The 23,235-nt window shown below is 45.9% G+C and overlaps 42 non-coding genes across 42 annotated transcripts; all 42 read left to right on the forward strand.

Annotated features, from left to right (window-relative positions):
* Nucleotides 1–453: 453 nt before the first annotated feature.
* Nucleotides 454–525, forward strand: TRNAA-UGC (transfer RNA alanine (anticodon UGC)). Its single transcript has one exon. It is a non-coding gene; the product is annotated as a tRNA-Ala (tRNA).
* A 127-nt stretch (nt 526–652) lies between these two features.
* TRNAA-UGC (transfer RNA alanine (anticodon UGC)) lies at nt 653–724 on the forward strand. The gene has a single exon. It is a non-coding gene; the product is annotated as a tRNA-Ala (tRNA).
* Nucleotides 725–1,244: 520 nt separating this feature from the next.
* Nucleotides 1,245–1,316, forward strand: TRNAA-UGC (transfer RNA alanine (anticodon UGC)). Its single transcript has one exon. It is a non-coding gene; the product is annotated as a tRNA-Ala (tRNA).
* A 918-nt stretch (nt 1,317–2,234) lies between these two features.
* TRNAA-UGC (transfer RNA alanine (anticodon UGC)) lies at nt 2,235–2,306 on the forward strand. The gene has a single exon. It is a non-coding gene; the product is annotated as a tRNA-Ala (tRNA).
* A 449-nt stretch (nt 2,307–2,755) lies between these two features.
* TRNAA-UGC (transfer RNA alanine (anticodon UGC)) lies at nt 2,756–2,827 on the forward strand. Its single transcript has one exon. It is a non-coding gene; the product is annotated as a tRNA-Ala (tRNA).
* A 127-nt stretch (nt 2,828–2,954) lies between these two features.
* On the forward strand, nt 2,955–3,026 carry TRNAA-CGC (transfer RNA alanine (anticodon CGC)). Its single transcript has one exon. It is a non-coding gene; the product is annotated as a tRNA-Ala (tRNA).
* Nucleotides 3,027–3,546: 520 nt separating this feature from the next.
* Nucleotides 3,547–3,618, forward strand: TRNAA-UGC (transfer RNA alanine (anticodon UGC)). The gene has a single exon. It is a non-coding gene; the product is annotated as a tRNA-Ala (tRNA).
* Nucleotides 3,619–3,745: 127 nt separating this feature from the next.
* On the forward strand, nt 3,746–3,817 carry TRNAA-CGC (transfer RNA alanine (anticodon CGC)). The gene has a single exon. It is a non-coding gene; the product is annotated as a tRNA-Ala (tRNA).
* A 2,071-nt stretch (nt 3,818–5,888) lies between these two features.
* Nucleotides 5,889–5,960, forward strand: TRNAA-UGC (transfer RNA alanine (anticodon UGC)). The gene has a single exon. It is a non-coding gene; the product is annotated as a tRNA-Ala (tRNA).
* Nucleotides 5,961–6,087: 127 nt separating this feature from the next.
* Nucleotides 6,088–6,159, forward strand: TRNAA-CGC (transfer RNA alanine (anticodon CGC)). The gene has a single exon. It is a non-coding gene; the product is annotated as a tRNA-Ala (tRNA).
* Nucleotides 6,160–6,679: 520 nt separating this feature from the next.
* On the forward strand, nt 6,680–6,751 carry TRNAA-UGC (transfer RNA alanine (anticodon UGC)). Its single transcript has one exon. It is a non-coding gene; the product is annotated as a tRNA-Ala (tRNA).
* A 127-nt stretch (nt 6,752–6,878) lies between these two features.
* Nucleotides 6,879–6,950, forward strand: TRNAA-CGC (transfer RNA alanine (anticodon CGC)). The gene has a single exon. It is a non-coding gene; the product is annotated as a tRNA-Ala (tRNA).
* Nucleotides 6,951–7,470: 520 nt separating this feature from the next.
* On the forward strand, nt 7,471–7,542 carry TRNAA-UGC (transfer RNA alanine (anticodon UGC)). Its single transcript has one exon. It is a non-coding gene; the product is annotated as a tRNA-Ala (tRNA).
* Nucleotides 7,543–7,668: 126 nt separating this feature from the next.
* TRNAV-CAC (transfer RNA valine (anticodon CAC)) lies at nt 7,669–7,740 on the forward strand. Its single transcript has one exon. It is a non-coding gene; the product is annotated as a tRNA-Val (tRNA).
* A 520-nt stretch (nt 7,741–8,260) lies between these two features.
* Nucleotides 8,261–8,332, forward strand: TRNAA-UGC (transfer RNA alanine (anticodon UGC)). The gene has a single exon. It is a non-coding gene; the product is annotated as a tRNA-Ala (tRNA).
* Nucleotides 8,333–9,240: 908 nt separating this feature from the next.
* Nucleotides 9,241–9,312, forward strand: TRNAV-CAC (transfer RNA valine (anticodon CAC)). Its single transcript has one exon. It is a non-coding gene; the product is annotated as a tRNA-Val (tRNA).
* Nucleotides 9,313–9,832: 520 nt separating this feature from the next.
* On the forward strand, nt 9,833–9,904 carry TRNAA-UGC (transfer RNA alanine (anticodon UGC)). The gene has a single exon. It is a non-coding gene; the product is annotated as a tRNA-Ala (tRNA).
* A 710-nt stretch (nt 9,905–10,614) lies between these two features.
* TRNAE-UUC (transfer RNA glutamic acid (anticodon UUC)) lies at nt 10,615–10,686 on the forward strand. The gene has a single exon. It is a non-coding gene; the product is annotated as a tRNA-Glu (tRNA).
* Nucleotides 10,687–10,813: 127 nt separating this feature from the next.
* On the forward strand, nt 10,814–10,885 carry TRNAA-CGC (transfer RNA alanine (anticodon CGC)). The gene has a single exon. It is a non-coding gene; the product is annotated as a tRNA-Ala (tRNA).
* A 520-nt stretch (nt 10,886–11,405) lies between these two features.
* Nucleotides 11,406–11,477, forward strand: TRNAA-UGC (transfer RNA alanine (anticodon UGC)). Its single transcript has one exon. It is a non-coding gene; the product is annotated as a tRNA-Ala (tRNA).
* Nucleotides 11,478–11,604: 127 nt separating this feature from the next.
* TRNAV-CAC (transfer RNA valine (anticodon CAC)) lies at nt 11,605–11,676 on the forward strand. The gene has a single exon. It is a non-coding gene; the product is annotated as a tRNA-Val (tRNA).
* Nucleotides 11,677–12,196: 520 nt separating this feature from the next.
* TRNAA-UGC (transfer RNA alanine (anticodon UGC)) lies at nt 12,197–12,268 on the forward strand. Its single transcript has one exon. It is a non-coding gene; the product is annotated as a tRNA-Ala (tRNA).
* Nucleotides 12,269–13,176: 908 nt separating this feature from the next.
* On the forward strand, nt 13,177–13,248 carry TRNAV-CAC (transfer RNA valine (anticodon CAC)). Its single transcript has one exon. It is a non-coding gene; the product is annotated as a tRNA-Val (tRNA).
* A 520-nt stretch (nt 13,249–13,768) lies between these two features.
* TRNAA-UGC (transfer RNA alanine (anticodon UGC)) lies at nt 13,769–13,840 on the forward strand. The gene has a single exon. It is a non-coding gene; the product is annotated as a tRNA-Ala (tRNA).
* Nucleotides 13,841–13,967: 127 nt separating this feature from the next.
* On the forward strand, nt 13,968–14,039 carry TRNAA-CGC (transfer RNA alanine (anticodon CGC)). The gene has a single exon. It is a non-coding gene; the product is annotated as a tRNA-Ala (tRNA).
* A 520-nt stretch (nt 14,040–14,559) lies between these two features.
* On the forward strand, nt 14,560–14,631 carry TRNAA-UGC (transfer RNA alanine (anticodon UGC)). Its single transcript has one exon. It is a non-coding gene; the product is annotated as a tRNA-Ala (tRNA).
* A 710-nt stretch (nt 14,632–15,341) lies between these two features.
* TRNAE-UUC (transfer RNA glutamic acid (anticodon UUC)) lies at nt 15,342–15,413 on the forward strand. Its single transcript has one exon. It is a non-coding gene; the product is annotated as a tRNA-Glu (tRNA).
* Nucleotides 15,414–15,540: 127 nt separating this feature from the next.
* On the forward strand, nt 15,541–15,612 carry TRNAA-CGC (transfer RNA alanine (anticodon CGC)). The gene has a single exon. It is a non-coding gene; the product is annotated as a tRNA-Ala (tRNA).
* Nucleotides 15,613–16,132: 520 nt separating this feature from the next.
* TRNAA-UGC (transfer RNA alanine (anticodon UGC)) lies at nt 16,133–16,204 on the forward strand. Its single transcript has one exon. It is a non-coding gene; the product is annotated as a tRNA-Ala (tRNA).
* Nucleotides 16,205–16,331: 127 nt separating this feature from the next.
* TRNAV-CAC (transfer RNA valine (anticodon CAC)) lies at nt 16,332–16,403 on the forward strand. Its single transcript has one exon. It is a non-coding gene; the product is annotated as a tRNA-Val (tRNA).
* Nucleotides 16,404–17,121: 718 nt separating this feature from the next.
* TRNAV-CAC (transfer RNA valine (anticodon CAC)) lies at nt 17,122–17,193 on the forward strand. Its single transcript has one exon. It is a non-coding gene; the product is annotated as a tRNA-Val (tRNA).
* A 520-nt stretch (nt 17,194–17,713) lies between these two features.
* TRNAA-UGC (transfer RNA alanine (anticodon UGC)) lies at nt 17,714–17,785 on the forward strand. Its single transcript has one exon. It is a non-coding gene; the product is annotated as a tRNA-Ala (tRNA).
* Nucleotides 17,786–17,912: 127 nt separating this feature from the next.
* On the forward strand, nt 17,913–17,984 carry TRNAA-CGC (transfer RNA alanine (anticodon CGC)). Its single transcript has one exon. It is a non-coding gene; the product is annotated as a tRNA-Ala (tRNA).
* A 520-nt stretch (nt 17,985–18,504) lies between these two features.
* On the forward strand, nt 18,505–18,576 carry TRNAA-UGC (transfer RNA alanine (anticodon UGC)). The gene has a single exon. It is a non-coding gene; the product is annotated as a tRNA-Ala (tRNA).
* Nucleotides 18,577–19,484: 908 nt separating this feature from the next.
* On the forward strand, nt 19,485–19,556 carry TRNAV-CAC (transfer RNA valine (anticodon CAC)). Its single transcript has one exon. It is a non-coding gene; the product is annotated as a tRNA-Val (tRNA).
* Nucleotides 19,557–20,076: 520 nt separating this feature from the next.
* TRNAA-UGC (transfer RNA alanine (anticodon UGC)) lies at nt 20,077–20,148 on the forward strand. Its single transcript has one exon. It is a non-coding gene; the product is annotated as a tRNA-Ala (tRNA).
* A 127-nt stretch (nt 20,149–20,275) lies between these two features.
* TRNAA-CGC (transfer RNA alanine (anticodon CGC)) lies at nt 20,276–20,347 on the forward strand. Its single transcript has one exon. It is a non-coding gene; the product is annotated as a tRNA-Ala (tRNA).
* Nucleotides 20,348–20,867: 520 nt separating this feature from the next.
* Nucleotides 20,868–20,939, forward strand: TRNAA-UGC (transfer RNA alanine (anticodon UGC)). The gene has a single exon. It is a non-coding gene; the product is annotated as a tRNA-Ala (tRNA).
* Nucleotides 20,940–21,649: 710 nt separating this feature from the next.
* Nucleotides 21,650–21,721, forward strand: TRNAE-UUC (transfer RNA glutamic acid (anticodon UUC)). The gene has a single exon. It is a non-coding gene; the product is annotated as a tRNA-Glu (tRNA).
* Nucleotides 21,722–21,848: 127 nt separating this feature from the next.
* TRNAA-CGC (transfer RNA alanine (anticodon CGC)) lies at nt 21,849–21,920 on the forward strand. Its single transcript has one exon. It is a non-coding gene; the product is annotated as a tRNA-Ala (tRNA).
* Nucleotides 21,921–22,440: 520 nt separating this feature from the next.
* TRNAA-UGC (transfer RNA alanine (anticodon UGC)) lies at nt 22,441–22,512 on the forward strand. Its single transcript has one exon. It is a non-coding gene; the product is annotated as a tRNA-Ala (tRNA).
* A 127-nt stretch (nt 22,513–22,639) lies between these two features.
* TRNAA-UGC (transfer RNA alanine (anticodon UGC)) lies at nt 22,640–22,711 on the forward strand. Its single transcript has one exon. It is a non-coding gene; the product is annotated as a tRNA-Ala (tRNA).
* The last annotated feature ends 524 nt before the right edge of the window (nt 22,712–23,235 follow it).

Genomic DNA, 23,235 nt, shown 5'->3' on the forward strand with positions numbered 1-23,235 from the left:
GCAAGGAATCTTTGACGCTTAAACTGGCTTCTTTGCCAGGTCACATAGCAGGACGAGGCTTTTTGCCGCGGCAGATTCTAAAGACTGCATGCAACCTAAGGCAAGGGCAACACTTTACCACCCAGTAAAATGTTTTCAATGGGAACTGGACTTTCAACAAACTTTGCACAAATCAATAGCACAGGCAAATATAGGAAACTTTCTCTAGCCTGATTAAAGTGGGAAATGTGCAATAGCTTTGCATTAAGGACAAGCTTCAGAGTCTCTACTTGGTATCATCAGAAAACCGAGTTGGAGTGTCGTGCCGGAAGCTTGAATAGGTCAGCTGATGTATCTCTAAGAATTCACAGAGTTTTTTTCTCAAGGTGGTTCAGCGATTTGAATAAATGCCAACCCTTGTCTGCAAAAATCTTGACCCGTTTCCTGCAAGTTTCTGAAAGTGGTGCAAATAACGGGGATGTAGCTCAGTGGTAGAGCGCACGCTTTGCATGTGTGAGGCCCCGGGTTCAATCCCCGGCATCTCCATGGCCTGGGTTTCCGTGCAAAGGACGCACTTCCTACAGGTGACTACTTTTCCTTCTCCTTATGTGGTTCCTGCAGTCACTCGGTGAAAGGATTACTTGTCAGTGCTCCATCCCACTGGGAGACTTTTGGGGATGTAGCTCAGTGGTAGAGCGCATGCTTTGCATGTATGAGGTCCTGGGTTCAACCCCCAGCATCTCCAAACTTTGCCTAATATGGCTAGAAAGCTTTAGCAAACACACTCACGCTTAGTAGTGTCGTCAAGACTCGCTAGGAATCTTTGACGCATAAACTGGTTTCTTTGCCAGGTCACATAGCAGGACGAGGCTTTTTGCCGCGGCAGATTCTAAAGACTGCATGCAACCTAAGGCAAGGGCAACACTTTACCACCCAGTAAAATGTTTTCAATGGGAACTGGACTTTCAACAAACTTTGCACAAATCAATAGCACAGGCAAATATAGGAAACTTTCTCTAGCCTGATTAAAGTGGGAAATGTGCAATAGCTTTGCATTAAGGACAAGCTTCAGAGTCTCTACTTGGTATCATCAGAAAACCGAGTTGGAGTGTCGTGCCGGAAGCTTGAATAGGTCAGCTGATGTATCTCTAAGAATTCACAGAGTTTTTTTCTCAAGGTGGTTCAGCGATTTGAATAAATGCCAACCCTTGTCTGCAAAAATCTTGACCTGTTTTCTGCAAGTTTCTGAAAGTGGTGCAAATAACGGGGATGTAGCTCAGTGGTAGAGTGCACGCTTTGCATGTGTGAGGCCCCGGGTTCAATCCCCGGCATCTCCATGGCCTGGGTTTACGTGCAAAGGACGCACTTCCTACAGGTGACTACTTTTCCTTCTCCTTATGTGGTTCCTGCAGTCACTCGGTGAAAGAATTACTTGTCAGTGCTCCATCCCACTAGCAGACTTTTGGGGATGTATCTCAGTGGTAGAGCGCATGCTTCACATGTATGAAGTCCTGGGTTCAACCCCCAGCATCTCCAAACTTTTCCTAATATGGCTAGAAAGCTTTAGCAAACACACTCACGCTTAGTAGTGTCGTCAAGACTCGCAAGGAATCTTTGACGCTTAAACTGGCTTCTTTGCCAGGTCACATAGCAGGATGAGGCTTTTTGCCGCAGCAGATTCTAAAGACTGCATGCAACCTAAGGCAAGGGCAACACTTTACCACCCAGTAAAATGTTTTCAATGGGAACTGGACTTTCAACAAACTTTGCACAAATCAATAGCACAGGCAAATATAGGAAACTTTCTCTAGCCTGATTAAAGTGGGAAATGTGCAACAGCTTTGCATTAAGGACAAGCTTCAGAGTCTCTACTTGGTATCATCAGAAAACCGAGTTGGAGTGTCGTGCCGGAAGCTTGAATAGGTCAGCTGATGTATCTCTAAGAATTCACAGAGTTTTTTTCTCAAGGTGGTTCAGCGATTTGAATAAATGCCAACCCTTGTCTGCAAAAATCTTGACCCGTTTCCTGCAAGTTTCTGAAAGTGGTGCAAATAACGGGGATGTAGCTCAGTGGTAGAGCGCACGCTTTGCATGTGTGAGGCCCCGGGTTCAATCCCCAACATCTCCATGGCCTGGGTTTCCGTGCAAAGGACGCACTTCCTACAGGTGACTACTTTTCCTTCTCCTTATGTGGTTCCTGCAGTCACTCGGTGAAAGAATTACTTGTCAGTGCTCCATCCCACTGGGAGACTTTTGGGGATGTAGCTCAGTGGTAGAGCACATGCTTTGCATGTATGAGGTCCTGGGTTCAATCCCCAGCATCTCCAAACTTTTCCTCATATGGCTAGAAAGCTTTAGCAAACACACTCACGCTTAGTAGTGTCGTCAAGACTCGCAAGGAATCTTTGACGCTTAAACTGGCTTCTTTGCCAGGTCACATAGCAGGACAAGGCTTTTTGCCGCGGCAGATTCTTTCTTTCAACAAACTTTGCACAAATCAATAGCACAGGCAAATATAGGAAACTTTCTCTAGCCTGATTAAAGTGGGAAATGTGCAATAGTTTTGCATTAAGGACAAGCTTCAGAGTCTCTACTTGGTATCATCAGAAAACCGATTTGGAGTGTCGTGCCGGAAGCTTGAATAGGTCAGCTGATGTATCTCTAAGAATTCACAGTTTTTTTCTCAAGGTGGTTCAGCGATTTGAATAAATGCCAACCCTTGTCTGCAAAAATCTTGACCCGTTTCCTGCAAGTTTCTGAAAGTGGTGCAAATAACGGGGATGCAGCTCAGTGGTAGAGCGCACGCCTTGCATGTGTGAGGCCCCGGGTTCAATCCCCGGCATCTCCATGGCCTGGGTTTACGTGCAAAGGATGCACTTACTACTGGTGACTACTTTTCCTTCTCCTTATGTGGTTCCTGCAGTCACTCGGTGAAAGAATTACTTGTCAGTGCTCCATCCCACTGGGAGACTTTTGAGGATGTAGCTCAGTGGTAGAGTGCATGCCTCGCATGTATGAGGTCCTGGGTTCAACCCCCAGCATCTCCAAACTTTGCCTAATATGGCTAGAAAGCTTTAGCACACACACTCACGCTTAGTAGTGTCGTCAAGACTCGCAAGGAATCTTTGACGCTTAAACTGGCTTCTTTGCCAGGTCACATAGCAGGACGAGGCTTTTTGCCGCGGCAGATTCTAAAGACTGCATGCAACCTAAGGCAAGGGCAACACTTTACCACCCAGTAAAATGTTTTCAATGGGAACTGGACTTTCAACAAACTTTGCACAAATCAATAGCACAGGCAAATATAGGAAACTTTCTCTAGCCTGATTAAAGTGGGAAATGTGCAATAGTTTTGCATTAAGGACAAGCTTCAGAGTCTCTACTTGGTATCATCAGAAAACCGAGTTGGAGTGTCGTGCCGGAAGCTTGAATAGGTCAGCTGATGTATCTCTAAGAATTCACAGAGTTTTTTTCTCAAGGTGGTTCAGCGATTTGAATAAATGCCAACCCTTGTCTGCAAAAATCTTGACCCGTTTCCTGCAAGTTTCTGAAAGTGGTGCAAATAACGGGGATGTAGCTCAGTGGTAGAGCGCACGCCTTGCATGTGTGAGGCCCCGGGTTCAATCCCCGGCATCTCCATGGCCTGGGTTTACGTGCAAAGGATGCACTTACTACTGGTGACTACTTTTCCTTCTCCTTATGTGGTTCCTGCAGTCACTCGGTGAAAGAATTACTTGTCAGTGCTCCATCCCACTGGGAGACTTTTGAGGATGTAGCTCAGTGGTAGAGTGCATGCCTCGCATGTATGAGGTCCTGGGTTCAACCCCCAGCATCTCCAAACTTTGCCTAATATGGCTAGAAAGCTTTAGCAAACACACTCACGCTTAGTAGTGTCGTCAAGACTCGCAAGTAATCTTTGACGCTTAAACTGGCTTCTTTGCCAGGTCAAATAGCAGGACGAAGCTTTTTGCCGCGGCAGATTCTAAAGACTGCATGCAACCTAAGGCAAGGGCAACAATTTACCACCCAGTAAAATGTTTTCAATGGGAACTGGACTTTCAACAAACTTTGCACAAATCAATAGCACAGGCAAATATAGGAAACTTTCTCTAGCCTAATTAAAGTGGGAAATGTGCAATAGCTTTGCATTAAGGACAAGCTTCAGAGTCTCTACTTGGTATCATCAGAAAACCGAGTTGGAGTGTCGTGCCGGAAGCTTGAATAGGTCAGCTGATGTATCTCTAAGAATTCACAGAGTTTTTTTCTCAAGGTGGTTCAGCGATTTGAATAAATGCCAACCCTTGTCTGCAAAAATCTTGACCCGTTTCCTGCAAGTTTCTGAAAGTGGTGCAAATAACGGGGATGTAGCTCAGTGGTGGAGTGCACGCTTTGCATGTGTGAGGCCCCGGGTTCAATCCCCGGCATCTCCATGGCCTGGGTTTACGTGCAAAGGACGCACTTCCTACAGGTGACTACTTTTCCTCCTCCTTATGTGGTTCCTGCAGTCACTCGGTGAAAGAATTACTTGTCAGTGCTCCATCCCACTAGGAGACTTTTGGGGATGTAGCTCAGTGTAGCTTCGCATGTATGAGGTCCTGGGTTCAACCCCCAGCATCTCCAAACTTTTCCTAATATAGCTAGAAAGCTTTAGCAAAGACACTCACGCTTAGTAGTGTCGTCAAGACTCGCAAGGAATCTTTGACGCTTAAACCGGCTTCTTTGCCAGGTCAATTAGCAGGACGAGGCTTTTTGCCGTGGCAGATTCTAAAGACTGCATGCAACCTACGGCAAGGGCAACACTTTACCACCCAGTAAAATGTTTTCAATGGGAACTGGACTTTCAACAAACTTTGCACAAATCAATAGCACAGGCAAATATAGGAAACTTTCTCTAGCCTGATTAAAGTGGGAAATGTGCAACAGCTTTGCATTAAGGACAAGCTTCAGAGTCTCTACTTGGTATCATCAGAAAACCGAGTTGGAGTGTCGTGCCGGAAGCTTGAATAGGTCAGCTGATGTATCTCTAAGAATTCACAGAGTTTTTTTCTCAAGGTGGTTCAGCGATTTGAATAAATGCCAACCCTTGTCTGCAAAAATCTTGACCCGTTTCCTGCAAGTTTCTGAAAGTGGTGCTAATAACGGGGATGTAGCTCAGTGGTAGAGCATGTGTGAGGCCCCGGGTTCAATCCCCGGCATCTCCATGGCCTGGATTTACGTGCAAAGGACGCACTTCCTACAGGTGACTACTTTTCCTTCTCCTTATGTGGTTCCTGCAGTCACTCGGTGAAAGAATTACTTGTCAGTGCTCCATCCCACTAGGAGACTTTTGGGGATGTAGCTCAGTGTAGCTTTGCATGTATGAGGTCCTGGGTTCAACCCCCAGCATCTCCAAACTTTTCCTAATATAGCTAGAAAGCTTTAGCAAAGACACTCACGCTTAGTAGTGTCGTCAAGACTCGCAAGGTATCTTTGACGCTTAAACCGGCTTCTTTGCCAGGTCAATTAGCAGGACGAGGCTTTTTGCCGCGGCAGATTCTAAAGACTGCATGCAACCTAAGGCAAGGGCAACACTTTACCACCCAGTAAAATGTTTTCAATGGGAACTGGACTTTCAACAAACTTTGCACAAATCAATAGCACAGGCAAATATAGGAAACTTTCTCTAGCCTGATTAAAGTGGGAAATGTGCAATAGCTTTGCATTAAGGACAAGCTTCAGAGTCTCTACTTGGTATCATCAGAAAACCGAGTTGGAGTGTCGTGCCGGAAGCTTGAATAGGTCAGCTGATGTATCTCTAAGAATTCACAGTTTTTTTCTCAAGGTGGTTCAGCGATTTGAATAAATGCCAACCCTTGTCTGCAAAAATCTTGACCCGTTTCCTGCAAGTTTCTGAAAGTGGTGCAAATAACGGGGATGTAGCTCAGTGGTAGAGCGCACGCCTTGCATGTGTGAGTCCCCGGGTTCAATCCCCGGCATCTCCATGGCCTGGGTTTACGTGCAAAGGACGCACTTACTACTGGTGACTACTTTTCCTTCTCCTTATGTGGTTCCTGCAGTCACTCGGTGAAAGAATTACTTGTCAGTGCTCCATCCCACTAGGAGACTTTTGGGGATGTAGCTCAGTGGTAGAGCGCATGCTTCGCATGTATGAGGTCCTGGGTTCAACCCCCAGCATCTCCAAACTTTTCCTAATATGGCTAGAAAGCTTTAGCAAACACACTCACGCTTAGTAGTGTCGTCAAGACTCGCAAGGGATCTTTGACGCTTAAACTGGCTTCTTTGCCAGGTCACATAGCAGGACGAGGCTTTTTGCCGCGGCAGATTCTAAAGACTGCATGCAACCTAAGGCAAGGGCAACACTTTACCACCCAGTAAAATGTTTTCAATGGGAACTGGACTTTCTGCAAACTTTGCACAAATCAATAGCACAGGCAAATATAGGAAACTTTCTCTAGCCTGATTAAAGTGGGAAATGTGCAACAGCTTTGCATTAAGGACAAGCTTCAGAGTCTCTACTTGGTATCATCAGAAAACCGAGTTGGAGTGTCGTGCCGGAAGCTTGAATAGGTCAGCTGATGTATCTCTAAGAATTCACTGAGTTTTTTTCTCAAGGTGGTTCAGCGATTTGAATAAATGCCAACCCTTGTCTGCAAAAATCTTGACCCGTTTCCTGCAAGTTTCTGAAAGTGGTGCAAATAACGGGGATGTAGCTCAGTGGTAGAGCGCACGCTTTGCATGTGTGAGGCCCCGGGTTCAATCCCCGGCATCTCCATGGCCTGGGTTTACGTGCAAAGGACGCACTTCCTACAGGTGACTACTTTTCCTTCTCCTTATGTGGTTCCTGCAGTCACTCGGTGAAAGAATTACTTGTCAGTGCTCCATCCCACTAGGAGACTTTTGGGGATGTAGCTCAGTGGTAGAGCGCATGCTTCGCATGTATGAGGTCCTGGGTTCAACCCCCAGCATCTCCAAACTTTTCCTAATATGGCTAGAAAGCTTTAGCAAACACACTCACGCTTAGTAGTGTCGTCAAGACTCGCAAGGAATCTTTGACGCTTAAACTGGCTTCTTTGCCAGGTCACATAGCAGGACGAGGCTTTTTGCCGCAGCAGATTCTAAAGACTGCATGCAACCTAAGGCAAGGGCAACACTTTACCACCCAGTAAAATGTTTTCAATGGGAACTGGACTTTCAGCAAACTTTGCACAAATCAATAGCACAGGCAAATATAGGAAACTTTCTCTAGCCTGATTAAAGTGGGAAATGTGCAACAGCTTTGCATTAAGGACAAGCTTCAGAGTCTCTACTTGGTATCATCAGAAAACCGAGTTGGAGTGTCGTGCCGGAAGCTTGAATAGGTCAGCTGATGTATCTCTAAGAATTCACAGAGTTTTTTTCTCAAGGTGGTTCAGCGATTTGAATAAATGCCAACCCTTGTCTGCAAAAATCTTGACCCGTTTCCTGCAAGTTTCTGAAAGTGGTGCTAATAATGGGGATGTAGCTCAGTGGTAGAGCGCACGCTTTGCATGTGTGAGGCCCCGGGTTCAATCCCCGCCATCTCCATGGCCTGGGTTTACGTGCAAAGGACACACTTCCTACAGGTGACTACTTTCCTTCTCCTTATGTGGTTCCTGCAGTCACTCGGTGAAAGAATTACTTGTCAGTGCTCCATCTCACTAGGAGACTTTTGGGGATGTAGCTCAGTGGTAGAGCGCATGCTTCACATGTATGAGGTCCTGGGTTCAACCCCCAGCATCTCCAAACTTTTCCTAATATGGCTAGAAAGCTTTAGCAAACACACTCACGCTTAGTAGTGTCGTCAAGACTCGCAAGGAATCTTTGACGCTTAAACTGGCTTCTTTGCCAGGTCACATAGCAGGACGAGGCTTTTTGCCACGGCAGATTCTAAAGACTGCATGCAACCTAAGGCAAGGGCAACACTTTACCACCCAGTAAAATGTTTTCAATGGGAACTGGACTTTCAACAAACTTTGCACAAATCAATAGCACAGGCAAATATAGGAAACTTTCTCTAGCCTGATTAAAGTGGGAAATGTGCAATAGCTTTGCATTAAGGACAAGCTTCAGAGTCTCTACTTGGTATCATCAGAAAACCGAGTTGGAGTGTCGTGCCGGAAGCTTGAATAGGTCAGCTGATGTATCTCTAAGAATTCACTGAGTTTTTTTCTCAAGGTGGTTCAGCGATTTGAATAAATGCCAACCCTTGTCTGCAAAAATCTTGACCCGTTTCCTGCAAGTTTCTGAAAGTGGTGCAAATAACGGGGATGTAGCTCAGTGGTAGAGCGCACGCTTTGCATGTGTGAGGCCCCGGGTTCAATCCCCGGCATCTCCATGGCCTGGGTTTACGTGCAAAGGACGCACTTCCTACAGGTGACTACTTCTCCTTCTCCTTATGTGGTTCCTGCAGTCACTCGGTGAAAGAATTACTTGTCAGTGCTCCATCCCACTAGGAGACTTTTGGGGATGTAGCTCAGTGTAGCTTCGCATGTATGAGGTCCTGGGTTCAACCCCCAGCATCTCCAAATTTTTCCTAATATAGCTAGAAAGCTTTAGCAAAGACACTCACGCTTAGTAGTGTCGTCAAGACTCGCAAGGAATCTTTGACGCTTAAACCGGCTTCTTTGCCAGGTCAATTAGCAGGACGAGGCTTTTTGCCATGGCAGATTCTAAAGACTGCATGCAACCTACGGCAAGGGCAACACTTTACCACCCAGTAAAATGTTTTCAATGGGAACTGGACTTTCAACAAACTTTGCACAAATCAATAGCACAGGCAAATATAGGAAACTTTCTCTAGCCTGATTAAAGTGGGAAATGTGCAATAGCTTTGCATTAAGGACAAGCTTCAGAGTCTCTACTTGGTATCATCAGAAAACCGAGTTGGAGTGTTGTGCCGGAAGCTTGAATAGGTCAGCTGATGTATCTCTAAGAATTCACAGAGTTTTTTTCTCAAGGTGGTTCAGCGATTTGAATAAATGCCAACCCTTGTCTGCAAAAATCTTGACCCGTTTCCTGCAAGTTTCTGAAAGTGGTGCAAATAACGGGGATGTAGCTCAGTGGTAGAGCGCACGCATTGCATGTGTGAGGCCCCGGGTTCAATCCCCGCCATCTCCATGGCCTGGGTTTACGTGCAAAGGACACACTTCCTACAGGTGACTACTTTCCTTCTCCTTATGTGGTTCCTGCAGTCACTCGGTGAAAGAATTACTTGTCAGTGCTCCATCTCACTAGGAGACTATTGGGGATGTAGCTCAGTGGTAGAGCGCATGCTTCACATGTATGAGGTCCTGGGTTCAACCCCCAGCATCTCCAAGCTTTTCCTAATATGGCTAGAAAGCTTTAGCAAACACACTCACGCTTAGTAGTGTCGTCAAGACTCGCAAGGAATCTTTGACGCTTAAACTGGCTTCTTTGCCAGGTCACATAGCAGGACGAGGCTTTTTGCCGCGGCAGATTCTAAAGACTGCATGCAACCTAAGGCAAGGGCAACACTTTACCACCCAGTAAAATGTTTTCAATGGGAACTGGACTTTCAGCAAACTTTGCACAAATCAATAGCACAGGCAAATATAGGAAACTTTCTCTAGCCTGATTAAAGTGGGAAATGTGCAACAGCTTTGCATTAAGGACCAGCTTCAGAGTCTCTACTTGGTATCATCAGAAAACCGAGTTGGAGTGTCGTGCCGGAAGCTTGAATAGGTCAGCTGATGTATCTCTAAGAATTCACAGAGTTTTTTTCTCAAGGTGGTTCAGCGATTTGAATAAATGCCAACCCTTGTCTGCAAAAATCTTGACCCGTTTCCTGCAAGTTTCTGAAAGTGGTGCTAATAACGGGGATGTAGCTCAGTGGTAGAGCGCACGCTTTGCATGTGTGAGGCCCCGGGTTCAATCCCCGGCATCTCCATGGCCTGGGTTTACGTGCAAAGGACGCACTTCCTACAGGTGACTACTTTTCCTTCTCCTTATGTGGTTCCTGCAGTCACTCGGTGAAAGAATTACTTGTCAGTGCTCCATCCCACTAGGAGACTTTTGGGGATGTAGCTCAGTGTAGCTTCGCATGTATGAGGTCCTGGGTTCAACCCCCAGCATCTCCAAACTTTTCCTAATATAGCTAGAAAGCTTTAGCAAACACACTCACGCTTAGTAGTGTCGTCAAGACTCGCAAGGAATCTTTGACGCTTAAACTGGCTTCTTTGCCAGGTCACATAGCAGGACGAGGCTTTTTGCCGCGGCAGATTCTAAAGACTGCATGCAACCTAAGGCAAGGGCAACACTTTACCACCCAGTAAAATGTTTTCAATGGGAACTGGACTTTCAACAAACTTTGCACAAATCAATAGCACAGGCAAATATAGGAAACTTTCTCTAGCCTGATTAAAGTGGGAAATGTGCAATAGTTTTGCATTAAGGACAAGCTTCAGAGTCTCTACTTGGTATCATCAGAAAACCGAGTTGGAGTGTCGTGCCGGAAGCTTGAATAGGTCAGCTGATGTATCTCTAAGAATTCACAGAGTTTTTTTCTCAAGGTGGTTCAGCGATTTGAATAAATGCCAACCCTTGTCTGCAAAAATCTTGACCCGTTTCCTGCAAGTTTCTGAAAGTGGTGCAAATAACGGGGATGTAGCTCAGTGGTAGAGCGCACGCTTTTCATGTGTGAGGCCCCGGGTTCAATCCCCGGCATCTCCATGGCCTGGGTTTACGTGCAAAGGACGCACTTCCTACAGGTGACTACTTTTCCTTCTCCTTATGTGGTTCCTGCAGTCACTCGGTGAAATAATTACTTGTCAGTGCTCCATCCCACTGGGAGACTTTTGGGGATGTAGCTCAGTGGTAGAGCGCATGCTTCGCATGTATGAGGTCCTGGGTTCAACCCCCAGCATCTCCAAACTTTTCCTAATATGGCTAGAAAGCTTTAGCAAACACACTCATGCTTAGTAGTGTCGTCAAGACTCGCAAGGAATCTTTGACGCTTAAACTGGCTTCTTTGCCAGGTCACATAGCAGGACGAGGCTTTTTGCCGCGGCAGATTCTAAAGACTGCATGCAACCTAAGGCAAGGGCAACACTTTACCTCCCAGTAAAATGTTTTCAATGGGAACTGGACTTTCAACAAACTTTGCACAAATCAATAGCACAGGCAAATATAGGAAACTTTCTCTAGCCTGATTAAAGTGGGAAATGTGCAATAGCTTTGCATTAAGGACAAGCTTCAGAGTCTCTACTTGGTATCATCAGAAAACCGAGTTGGAGTGTCGTGCCGGAAGCTTGAATAGGTCAGCTGATGTATCTCTAAGAATTCACAGAGTTTTTTTCTCAAGGTGGTTCAGCGATTTGAATAAATGCCAACCCTTGTCTGCAAAAATCTTGACCCGTTTCCTGCAAGTTTCTGAAAGTGGTGCAAATAATGGGGATGTAGCTCAGTGGTAGAGCGCACGCTTTGCATGTGTGAGGCCCCGGGTTCAATCCCCGGCATCTCCATGGCCTGGGTTTACGTGCAAAGGACGCACTTCCTACAGGTGACTACTTTTCCTTCTCCTTATGTGGTTCCTGCAGTCACTCGGTGAAAGAATTACTTGTCAGTGCTCCATCTCACTAGGAGACTTTTGGGGATGTAGCTCAGTGGTAGAGCGCATGCTTCACATGTATGAGGTCCTGGGTTCAACCCCCAGCATCTCCAAACTTTTCCTAATATGGCTAGAAAGCTTTAGCAAACACACTCACGCTTAGTAGTGTTGTCAAGACTCGCAAGGAATCTTTGACGCTTAAACTGGCTTCTTTGCCAGGTCACATAGCAGGACGAGGCTTTTTGCCACGGCAGATTCTAAAGACTGCATGCAACCTAAGGCAAGGGCAACACTTTACCACCCAGTAAAATGTTTTCAATGGGAACTGGACTTTCAACAAACTTTGCACAAATCAATAGCACAGGCAAATATAGGAAACTTTCTCTAGCCTGATTAAAGTGGGAAATGTGCAATAGCTTTGCATTAAGGACAAGCTTCAGAGTCTCTACTTGGTATCATCAGAAAACCGAGTTGGAGTGTCGTGCCGGAAGCTTGAATAGGTCAGCTGATGTATCTCTAAGAATTCACTGAGTTTTTTTCTCAAGGTGGTTCAGCGATTTGAATAAATGCCAACCCTTGTCTGCAAAAATCTTGACCCGTTTCCTGCAAGTTTCTGAAAGTGGTGCAAATAACGGGGATGTAGCTCAGTGGTAGAGCGCACGCTTTGCATGTGTGAGGCCCCGGGTTCAATCCCCGGCATCTCCATGGCCTGGGTTTACGTGCAAAGGACGCACTTCCTACAGGTGACTACTTCTCCTTCTCCTTATGTGGTTCCTGCAGTCACTCGGTGAAAGAATTACTTGTCAGTGCTCCATCCCACTAGGAGACTTTTGGGGATGTAGCTCAGTGTAGCTTCGCATGTATGAGGTCCTGGGTTCAACCCCCAGCATCTCCAAACTTTTCCTAATATAGCTAGAAAGCTTTAGCAAAGACACTCACGCTTAGTAGTGTCGTCAAGACTCGCAAGGAATCTTTGACGCTTAAACCGGCTTCTTTGCCAGGTCAATTAGCAGGACGAGGCTTTTTGCTGTGGCAGATTCTAAAGACTGCATGCAACCTACGGCAAGGGCAACACTTTACCACCCAGTAAAATGTTTTCAATGGGAACTGGACTTTCAACAAACTTTGCACAAATCAATAGCACAGGCAAATATAGGAAACTTTCTCTAGCCTGATTAAAGTGGGAAATGTGCAATAGCTTTGCATTAAGGTCAAGCTTCAGAGTCTCTACTTGGTATCATCAGAAAACCGAGTTGGAGTGTTGTGCCGGAAGCTTGAATAGGTCAGCTGATGTATCTCTAAGAATTCACAGAGTTTTTTTCTCAAGGTGGTTCAGCGATTTGAATAAATGCCAACCCTTGTCTGCAAAAATCTTGACCCGTTTCCTGCAAGTTTCTGAAAGTGGTGCAAATAACGGGGATGTAGCTCAGTGGTAGAGCGCACGCATTGCATGTGTGAGGCCCCGGGTTCAATCCCCGCCATCTCCATGGCCTGGGTTTACGTGCAAAGGACACACTTCCTACAGGTGACTACTTTCCTTCTCCTTATGTGGTTCCTGCAGTCACTCGGTGAAAGAATTACTTGTCAGTGCTCCATCTCACTAGGAGACTATTGGGGATGTAGCTCAGTGGTAGAGCGCATGCTTCACATGTATGAGGTCCTGGGTTCAACCCCCAGCATCTCCAAACTTTTCCTAATAAGGCTAGAAAGCTTTAGCAAACACACTCACGCTTAGTAGTGTCGTCAAGACTCGCAAGGAATCTTTGACGCTTAAACTGGCTTCTTTGCCAGGTCACATAGCAGGACGAGGCTTTTTGCCGCGGCAGATTCTAAAGACTGCATGCAACCTAAGGCAAGGGCAACACTTTACCACCCAGTAAAATGTTTTCAATGGGAACTGGACTTTCAACAAACTTTGCACAAATCAATAGCACAGGCAAATATAGGAAACTTTCTCTAGCCTGATTAAAGTGGGACATGTGCAATAGCTTTGCATTAAGGACAAGCTTCAGAGTCTCTACTTGGTATCATCAGAAAACCGAGTTGGAGTGTCATGCCGGAAGCTTGAATAGGTCAGCTGATGTATCTCTAAGAATTCACTGAGTTTTTTTCTCAAGGTGGTTCAGCGATTTGAATAAATGCCAACCCTTGTCTGCAAAAATCTTGACCCGTTTCCTGCAAGTTTCTGAAAGTGGTGCAAATAACGGGGATGTAGCTCAGTGGTAGAGCGCACGCTTTGCATGTGTGAGGCCCCGGGTTCAATCCCCGGCATCTCCATGGCCTGGGTTTACGTGCAAAGGACGCACTTCCTACAGGTGACTACTTTTCCTTCTCCTTATGTGGTTCCTGCAGTCACTCGGTGAAAGAATTACTTGTCAGTGCTCCATCCCACTAGGAGACTTTTGGGGATGTAGCTCAGTGGTAGAGCGCATGCTTCGCATGTATGAGGTCCTGGGTTCAACCCCCAGCATCTCCAAACTTTTCCTAATATGGCTAGAAAGCTTTAGCAAACACACTCACGCTTAGTAGTGTCGTCAAGACTCGCAAGGAATCTTTGACGCTTAAACTGGCTTCTTTGCCAGGTCACATAGCAGGACGAGGCTTTTTGCCGCGGCAGATTCTAAAGACTGCATGCAACCTAAGGCAAGGGCAACACTTTACCACCCAGTAAAATGTTTTCAATGGGAACTGGACTTTCAGCAAACTTTGCACAAATCAATAGCACAGGCAAATATAGGAAACTTTCTCTAGCCTGATTAAAGTGGGAAATGTGCAACAGCTTTGCATTAAGGACAAGCTTCAGAGTCTCTACTTGGTATCATCAGAAAACCGAGTTGGAGTGTCATGCCGGAAGCTTGAATAGGTCAGCTGATGTATCTCTAAGAATTCACAGAGTTTTTTTCTCAAGGTGGTTCAGCGATTTGAATAAATGCCAACCCTTGTCTGCAAAAATCTTGACCCGTTTCCTGCAAGTTTCTGAAAGTGGTGCTAATAACGGGGATGTAGCTCAGTGGTAGAGCGCACGCTTTGCATGTGTGAGGCCCCGGGTTCAATCCCCGGCATCTCCATGGCCTGGGTTTACGTGCAAAGGACGCACTTCCTACAGGTGACTACTTTTCCTTCTCCTTATGTGGTTCCTGCAGTCACTCGGTGAAAGAATTACTTGTCAGTGCTCCATCCCACTAGGAGACTTTTGGGGATGTAGCTCAGTGTAGCTTCGCATGTATGAGGTCCTGGGTTCAACCCCCAGCATCTCCAAACTTTTCCTAATATAGCTAGAAAGCTTTAGCAAACACACTCACGCTTAGTAGTGTCGTCAAGACTCGCAAGGAATCTTTGACGCTTAAACTGGCTTCTTTGCCAGGTCACATAGCAGGACGAGGCTTTTTGCCGCGGCAGATTCTAAAGACTGCATGCAACCTAAGGCAAGGGCAACACTTTACCACCCAGTAAAATGTTTTCAATGGGAACTGGACTTTCAACAAACTTTGCACAAATCAATAGCACAGGCAAATATAGGAAACTTTCTCTAGCCTGATTAAAGTGGGAAATGTGCAATAGTTTTGCATTAAGGACAAGCTTCAGAGTCTCTACTTGGTATCATCAGAAAACCGAGTTGGAGTGTCGTGCCGGAAGCTTGAATAGGTCAGCTGATGTATCTCTAAGAATTCACAGAGTTTTTTTCTCAAGGTGGTTCAGCGATTTGAATAAATGCCAACCCTTGTCTGCAAAAATCTTGACCCGTTTCCTGCAAGTTTCTGAAAGTGGTGCAAATAACGGGGATGTAGCTCAGTGGTAGAGCGCACGCTTTTCATGTGTGAGGCCCCGGGTTCAATCCCCGGCATCTCCATGGCCTGGGTTTACGTGCAAAGGACGCACTTCCTACAGGTGACTACTTTTCCTTCTCCTTATGTGGTTCCTGCAGTCACTCGGTGAAATAATTACTTGTCAGTGCTCCATCCCACTGGGAGACTTTTGGGGATGTAGCTCAGTGGTAGAGCGCATGCTTCGCATGTATGAGGTCCTGGGTTCAACCCCCAGCATCTCCAAACTTTTCCTAATATGGCTAGAAAGCTTTAGCAAACACACTCATGCTTAGTAGTGTCGTCAAGACTCGCAAGGAATCTTTGACGCTTAAACTGGCTTCTTTGCCAGGTCACATAGCAGGACGAGGCTTTTTGCCGCGGCAGATTCTAAAGACTGCATGCAACCTAAGGCAAGGGCAACACTTTACCTCCCAGTAAAATGTTTTCAATGGGAACTGGACTTTCAACAAACTTTGCACAAATCAATAGCACAGGCAAATATAGGAAACTTTCTCTAGCCTGATTAAAGTGGGAAATGTGCAATAGCTTTGCATTAAGGACAAGCTTCAGAGTCTCTACTTGGTATCATCAGAAAACCGAGTTGGAGTGTCGTGCCGGAAGCTTGAATAGGTCAGCTGATGTATCTCTAAGAATTCACAGAGTTTTTTTCTCAAGGTGGTTCAGCGATTTGAATAAATGCCAACCCTTGTCTGCAAAAATCTTGACCCGTTTCCTGCAAGTTTCTGAAAGTGGTGCAAATAACGGGGATGTAGCTCAGTGGTAGAGCGCACGCTTTGCATGTGTGAGGCCCCGGGTTCAATCCCCGGCATCTCCATGGCCTGGGTTTACGTGCAAAGGACGCACTTCCTACAGGTGACTACTTTTCCTTCTCCTTATGTGGTTCCTGCAGTCACTCGGTGAAAGAATTACTTGTCAGTGCTCCATCTCACTAGGAGACTTTTGGGGATGTAGCTCAGTGGTAGAGCGCATGCTTCACATGTATGAGGTCCTGGGTTCAACCCCCAGCATCTCCAAACTTTTCCTAATATGGCTAGAAAGCTTTAGCAAACACACTCACGCTTAGTAGTGTCGTCAAGACTCGCAAGGAATCTTTGACGCTTAAACCGGCTTCTTTGCCAGGTCAATTAGCAGAACGAGGCTTTTTGCCGTGGCAGATTCTAAAGACTGCATGCAACCTACGGCAAGGGCAACACTTTACCACCCAGTAAAATGTTTTCAATGGGAACTGGACTTTCAACAAACTTTGCACAAATCAATAGCACAGGCAAATATAGGAAACTTTCTCTAGCCTGATTAAAGTGGGAAATGTGCAATAGCTTTGCATTAAGGTCAAGCTTCAGAGTCTCTACTTGGTATCATCAGAAAACCGAGTTGGAGTGTTGTGCCGGAAGCTTGAATAGGTCAGCTGATGTATCTCTAAGAATTCACAGAGTTTTTTTCTCAAGGTGGTTCAGCGATTTGAATAAATGCCAACCCTTGTCTGCAAAAATCTTGACCCGTTTCCTGCAAGTTTCTGAAAGTGGTGCAAATAACGGGGATGTAGCTCAGTGGTAGAGCGCACGCATTGCATGTGTGAGGCCCCGGGTTCAATCCCCGCCATCTCCATGGCCTGGGTTTACGTGCAAAGGACACACTTCCTACAGGTGACTACTTTCCTTCTCCTTATGTGGTTCCTGCAGTCACTCGGTGAAAGAATTACTTGTCAGTGCTCCATCTCACTAGGAGACTATTGGGGATGTAGCTCAGTGGTAGAGCGCATGCTTCACATGTATGAGGTCCTGGGTTCAACCCCCAGCATCTCCAAACTTTTCCTAATATGGCTAGAAAGCTTTAGCAAACACACTCACGCTTAGTAGTGTCGTCAAGACTCGCAAGGAATCTTTGACGCTTAAACTGGCTTCTTTGCCAGGTCACATAGCAGGACGAGGCTTTTTGCCGCGGCAGATTCTAAAGACTGCATGCAACCTAAGGCAAGGGCAACACTTTACCACCCAGTAAAATGTTTTCAATGGGAACTGGACTTTCAACAAACTTTGCACAAATCAATAGCACAGGCAAATATAGGAAACTTTCTCTAGCCTGATTAAAGTGGGACATGTGCAATAGCTTTGCATTAAGGACAAGCTTCAGAGTCTCTACTTGGTATCATCAGAAAACCGAGTTGGAGTGTCATGCCGGAAGCTTGAATAGGTCAGCTGATGTATCTCTAAGAATTCACTGAGTTTTTTTCTCAAGGTGGTTCAGCGATTTGAATAAATGCCAACCCTTGTCTGCAAAAATCTTGACCCGTTTCCTGCAAGTTTCTGAAAGTGGTGCAAATAACGGGGATGTAGCTCAGTGGTAGAGCGCACGCTTTGCATGTGTGAGGCCCCGGGTTCAATCCCCGGCATCTCCATGGCCTGGGTTTACGTGCAAAGGACGCACTTCCTACAGGTGACTACTTTTCCTTCTCCTTATGTGGTTCCTGCAGTCACTCGGTGAAAGAATTACTTGTCAGTGCTCCATCCCACTAGGAGACTTTTGGGGATGTATCTCAGTGGTAGAGCGCATGCTTCGCATGTATGAGGTCCTGGGTTCAACCCCCAGCATCTCCAAACTTTTCCTAATATGGCTAGAAAGCTTTAGCAAACACACTCACGCTTAGTAGTGTCGTCAAGACTCGCAAGGAATCTTTGACGCTTAAACTGGCTTCTTTGCCAGGTCACATAGCAGGACGAGGCTTTTTGCCGCGGCAGATTCTAAAGACTGCATGCAACCTAAGGCAAGGGCAACACTTTACCACCCAGTAAAATGTTTTCAATGGGAACTGGACTTTCAGCAAACTTTGCACAAATCAATAGCACAGGCAAATATAGGAAACTTTCTCTAGCCTGATTAAAGTGGGAAATGTGCAACAGCTTTGCATTAAGGACAAGCTTCAGAGTCTCTACTTGGTATCATCAGAAAACCGAGTTGGAGTGTCGTGCCGGAAGCTTGAATAGGTCAGCTGATGTATCTCTAAGAATTCACAGAGTTTTTTTCTCAAGGTGGTTCAGCGATTTGAATAAATGCCAACCCTTGTCTGCAAAAATCTTGACCCGTTTCCTGCAAGTTTCTGAAAGTGGTGCTAATAACGGGGATGTAGCTCAGTGGTAGAGCGCACGCTTTGCATGTGTGAGGCCCCGGGTTCAATCCCCGGCATCTCCATGGCCTGGGTTTACGTGCAAAGGACGCACTTCCTACAGGTGACTACTTTTCCTTCTCCTTATGTGGTTCCTGCAGTCACTCGGTGAAAGAATTACTTGTCAGTGCTCCATCCCACTAGGAGACTTTTGGGGATGTAGCTCAGTGTAGCTTCGCATGTATGAGGTCCTGGGTTCAACCCCCAGCATCTCCAAACTTTTCCTAATATAGCTAGAAAGCTTTAGCAAAGACACTCACGCTTAGTAGTGTCGTCAAGACTCGCAAGGAATCTTTGACGCTTAAACCGGCTTCTTTGCCAGGTCAATTAGCAGGACGAGGCTTTTTGCCGTGGCAGATTCTAAAGACTGCATGCAACCTACGGCAAGGGCAACACTTTACCACCCAGTAAAATGTTTTCAATGGGAACTGGACTTTCAACAAACTTTGCACAAATCAATAGCACAGGCAAATATAGGAAACTTTCTCTAGCCTGATTAAAGTGGGAAATGTGCAATAGCTTTGCATTAAGGTCAAGCTTCAGAGTCTCTACTTGGTATCATCAGAAAACCGAGTTGGAGTGTTGTGCCGGAAGCTTGAATAGGTCAGCTGATGTATCTCTAAGAATTCACAGAGTTTTTTTCTCAAGGTGGTTCAGCGATTTGAATAAATGCCAACCCTTGTCTGCAAAAATCTTGACCCGTTTCCTGCAAGTTTCTGAAAGTGGTGCAAATAACGGGGATGTAGCTCAGTGGTAGAGCGCACGCATTGCATGTGTGAGGCCCCGGGTTCAATCCCCGCCATCTCCATGGCCTGGGTTTACGTGCAAAGGACACACTTCCTACAGGTGACTACTTTCCTTCTCCTTATGTGGTTCCTGCAGTCACTCGGTGAAAGAATTACTTGTCAGTGCTCCATCTCACTAGGAGACTATTGGGGATGTAGCTCAGTGGTAGAGCGCATGCTTCACATGTATGAGGTCCTGGGTTCAACCCCCAGCATCTCCAAACTTTTCCTAATATGGCTAGAAAGCTTTAGCAAACACACTCACGCTTAGTAGTGTCGTCAAGACTCGCAAGGAATCTTTGACGCTTAAACTGGCTTCTTTGCCAGGTCACATAGCAGGACGAGGCTTTTTGCCGCGGCAGATTCTAAAGACTGCATGCAACCTAAGGCAAGGGCAACACTTTACCACCCAGTAAAATGTTTTCAATGGGAACTGGACTTTCAACAAACTTTGCACAAATCAATAGCACAGGCAAATATAGGAAACTTTCTCTAGCCTGATTAAAGTGGGACATGTGCAATAGCTTTGCATTAAGGACAAGCTTCAGAGTCTCTACTTGGTATCATCAGAAAACCGAGTTGGAGTGTCATGCCGGAAGCTTGAATAGGTCAGCTGATGTATCTCTAAGAATTCACTGAGTTTTTTTCTCAAGGTGGTTCAGCGATTTGAATAAATGCCAACCCTTGTCTGCAAAAATCTTGACCCGTTTCCTGCAAGTTTCTGAAAGTGGTGCAAATAACGGGGATGTAGCTCAGTGGTAGAGCGCACGCTTTGCATGTGTGAGGCCCCGGGTTCAATCCCCGGCATCTCCATGGCCTGGGTTTACGTGCAAAGGACGCACTTCCTACAGGTGACTACTTTTCCTTCTCCTTATGTGGTTCCTGCAGTCACTCGGTGAAAGAATTACTTGTCAGTGCTCCATCCCACTAGGAGACTTTTGGGGATGTAGCTCAGTGGTAGAGCGCATGCTTCGCATGTATGAGGTCCTGGGTTCAACCCCCAGCATCTCCAAACTTTTCCTAATATGGCTAGAAAGCTTTAGCAAACACACTCACGCTTAGTAGTGTCGTCAAGACTCGCAAGGAATCTTTGACGCTTAAACTGGCTTCTTTGCCAGGTCACATAGCAGGACGAGGCTTTTTGCCGCGGCAGATTCTAAAGACTGCATGCAACCTAAGGCAAGGGCAACACTTTACCACCCAGTAAAATGTTTTCAATGGGAACTGGACTTTCAGCAAACTTTGCACAAATCAATAGCACAGGCAAATATAGGAAACTTTCTCTAGCCTGATTAAAGTGGGAAATGTGCAACAGCTTTGCATTAAGGACAAGCTTCAGAGTCTCTACTTGGTATCATCAGAAAACCGAGTTGGAGTGTCGTGCCGGAAGCTTGAATAGGTCAGCTGATGTATCTCTAAGAATTCACAGAGTTTTTTTCTCAAGGTGGTTCAGCGATTTGAATAAATGCCAACCCTTGTCTGCAAAAATCTTGACCCGTTTCCTGCAAGTTTCTGAAAGTGGTGCTAATAACGGGGATGTAGCTCAGTGGTAGAGCGCACGCTTTGCATGTGTGAGGCCCCGGGTTCAATCCCCGGCATCTCCATGGCCTGGGTTTACGTGCAAAGGAAGCACTTCCTACAGGTGACTACTTTTCCTTCTCCTTATGTGGTTCCTGCAGTCACTCGGTGAAAGAATTACTTGTCAGTGCTCCATCCCACTAGGAGACTTTTGGGGATGTAGCTCAGTGTAGCTTCGCATGTATGAGGTCCTGGGTTCAACCCCCAGCATCTCCAAACTTTTCCTAATATAGCTAGAAAGCTTTAGCAAACACACTCACGCTTAGTAGTGTCGTCAAGACTCGCAAGGAATCTTTGACGCTTAAACTGGCTTCTTTGCCAGGTCACATAGCAGGACGAGGCTTTTTGCCGCGGCAGATTCTAAAGACTGCATGCAACCTAAGGCAAGGGCAACACTTTACCACCCAGTAAAATGTTTTCAATGGGAACTGGACTTTCAACAAACTTTGCACAAATCAATAGCACAGGCAAATATAGGAAACTTTCTCTAGCCTGATTAAAGTGGGAAATGTGCAATAGTTTTGCATTAAGGACAAGCTTCAGAGTCTCTACTTGGTATCATCAGAAAACCGAGTTGGAGTGTCGTGCCGGAAGCTTGAATAGGTCAGCTGATGTATCTCTAAGAATTCACAGAGTTTTTTTCTCAAGGTGGTTCAGCGATTTGAATAAATGCCAACCCTTGTCTGCAAAAATCTTGACCCGTTTCCTGCAAGTTTCTGAAAGTGGTGCAAATAACGGGGATGTAGCTCAGTGGTAGAGCGCACGCTTTTCATGTGTGAGGCCCCGGGTTCAATCCCCGGCATCTCCATGGCCTGGGTTTACGTGCAAAGGACGCACTTCCTACAGGTGACTACTTTTCCTTCTCCTTATGTGGTTCCTGCAGTCACTCGGTGAAATAATTACTTGTCAGTGCTCCATCCCACTGGGAGACTTTTGGGGATGTAGCTCAGTGGTAGAGCGCATGCTTCGCATGTATGAGGTCCTGGGTTCAACCCCCAGCATCTCCAAACTTTTCCTAATATGGCTAGAAAGCTTTAGCAAACACACTCATGCTTAGTAGTGTCGTCAAGACTCGCAAGGAATCTTTGACGCTTAAACTGGCTTCTTTGCCAGGTCACATAGCAGGACGAGGCTTTTTGCCGCGGCAGATTCTAAAGACTGCATGCAACCTAAGGCAAGGGCAACACTTTACCTCCCAGTAAAATGTTTTCAATGGGAACTGGACTTTCAACAAACTTTGCACAAATCAATAGCACAGGCAAATATAGGAAACTTTCTCTAGCCTGATTAAAGTGGGAAATGTGCAATAGCTTTGCATTAAGGACAAGCTTCAGAGTCTCTACTTGGTATCATCAGAAAACCGAGTTGGAGTGTCGTGCCGGAAGCTTGAATAGGTCAGCTGATGTATCTCTAAGAATTCACAGAGTTTTTTTCTCAAGGTGGTTCAGCGATTTGAATAAATGCCAACCCTTGTCTGCAAAAATCTTGACCCGTTTCCTGCAAGTTTCTGAAAGTGGTGCAAATAATGGGGATGTAGCTCAGTGGTAGAGCGCACGCTTTGCATGTGTGAGGCCCCGGGTTCAATCCCCGGCATCTCCATGGCCTGGGTTTACGTGCAAAGGACGCACTTCCTACAGGTGACTCCTTTTCCTTCTCCTTATGTGGTTCCTGCAGTCACTCGGTGAAAGAATTACTTGTCAGTGCTCCATCCCATTAGGAGACTTTTGGGGATGTAGCTCAGTGGTAGAGCACATGCTTTGCATGTATGAGGTCCTGGGTTCAACCCCCAGCATCTCCAAACTTTTCCTAATATGGCTAGAAAGCTTTAGCAAACACACTCACGCTTAGTAGTGTCGTCAAGACTTGCAAGGAATCTTTGACGCTTAAACTGGCTTCTTTGCCAGGTCACATAGCAGGACGAGGCTTTTTGCTGCGGCAGATTCTAAAGACTGCATGCAACCTAAGGCAAGGGCAACACTTTACCACCCAGTAAAATGTTTTCAATGGGAACTGGACTTTCAACAAACTTTGCACAAATCAATAGCACAGGCAAATATAGGAAACTTTCTCTAGCCTGATTAAAGTGGGAAATGTGCAATAGCTTTGCATTAAGGACAAGCTTCAGAGTCTCTACTTGGTATCATCAGAAAACCGAGTTGGAGTGTCGTGCCGGAAGCTTGAATAGGTCAGCTGATGTATCTCTAAGAATTCACAGTTTTTTTCTCAAGGTGGTTCAGCGATTTGAATAAATGCCAACCCTTGTCTGCAAAAATCTTGACCCGTTTCCTGCAAGTTTCTGAAAGTGGTGCAAATAACGGGGAT

The sequence above is a fragment of the Ranitomeya variabilis genome, chromosome 1 (genome assembly GCF_051348905.1).
Source record: "Ranitomeya variabilis isolate aRanVar5 chromosome 1, aRanVar5.hap1, whole genome shotgun sequence".
NCBI lineage: Eukaryota > Metazoa > Chordata > Amphibia > Anura > Dendrobatidae > Ranitomeya > Ranitomeya variabilis.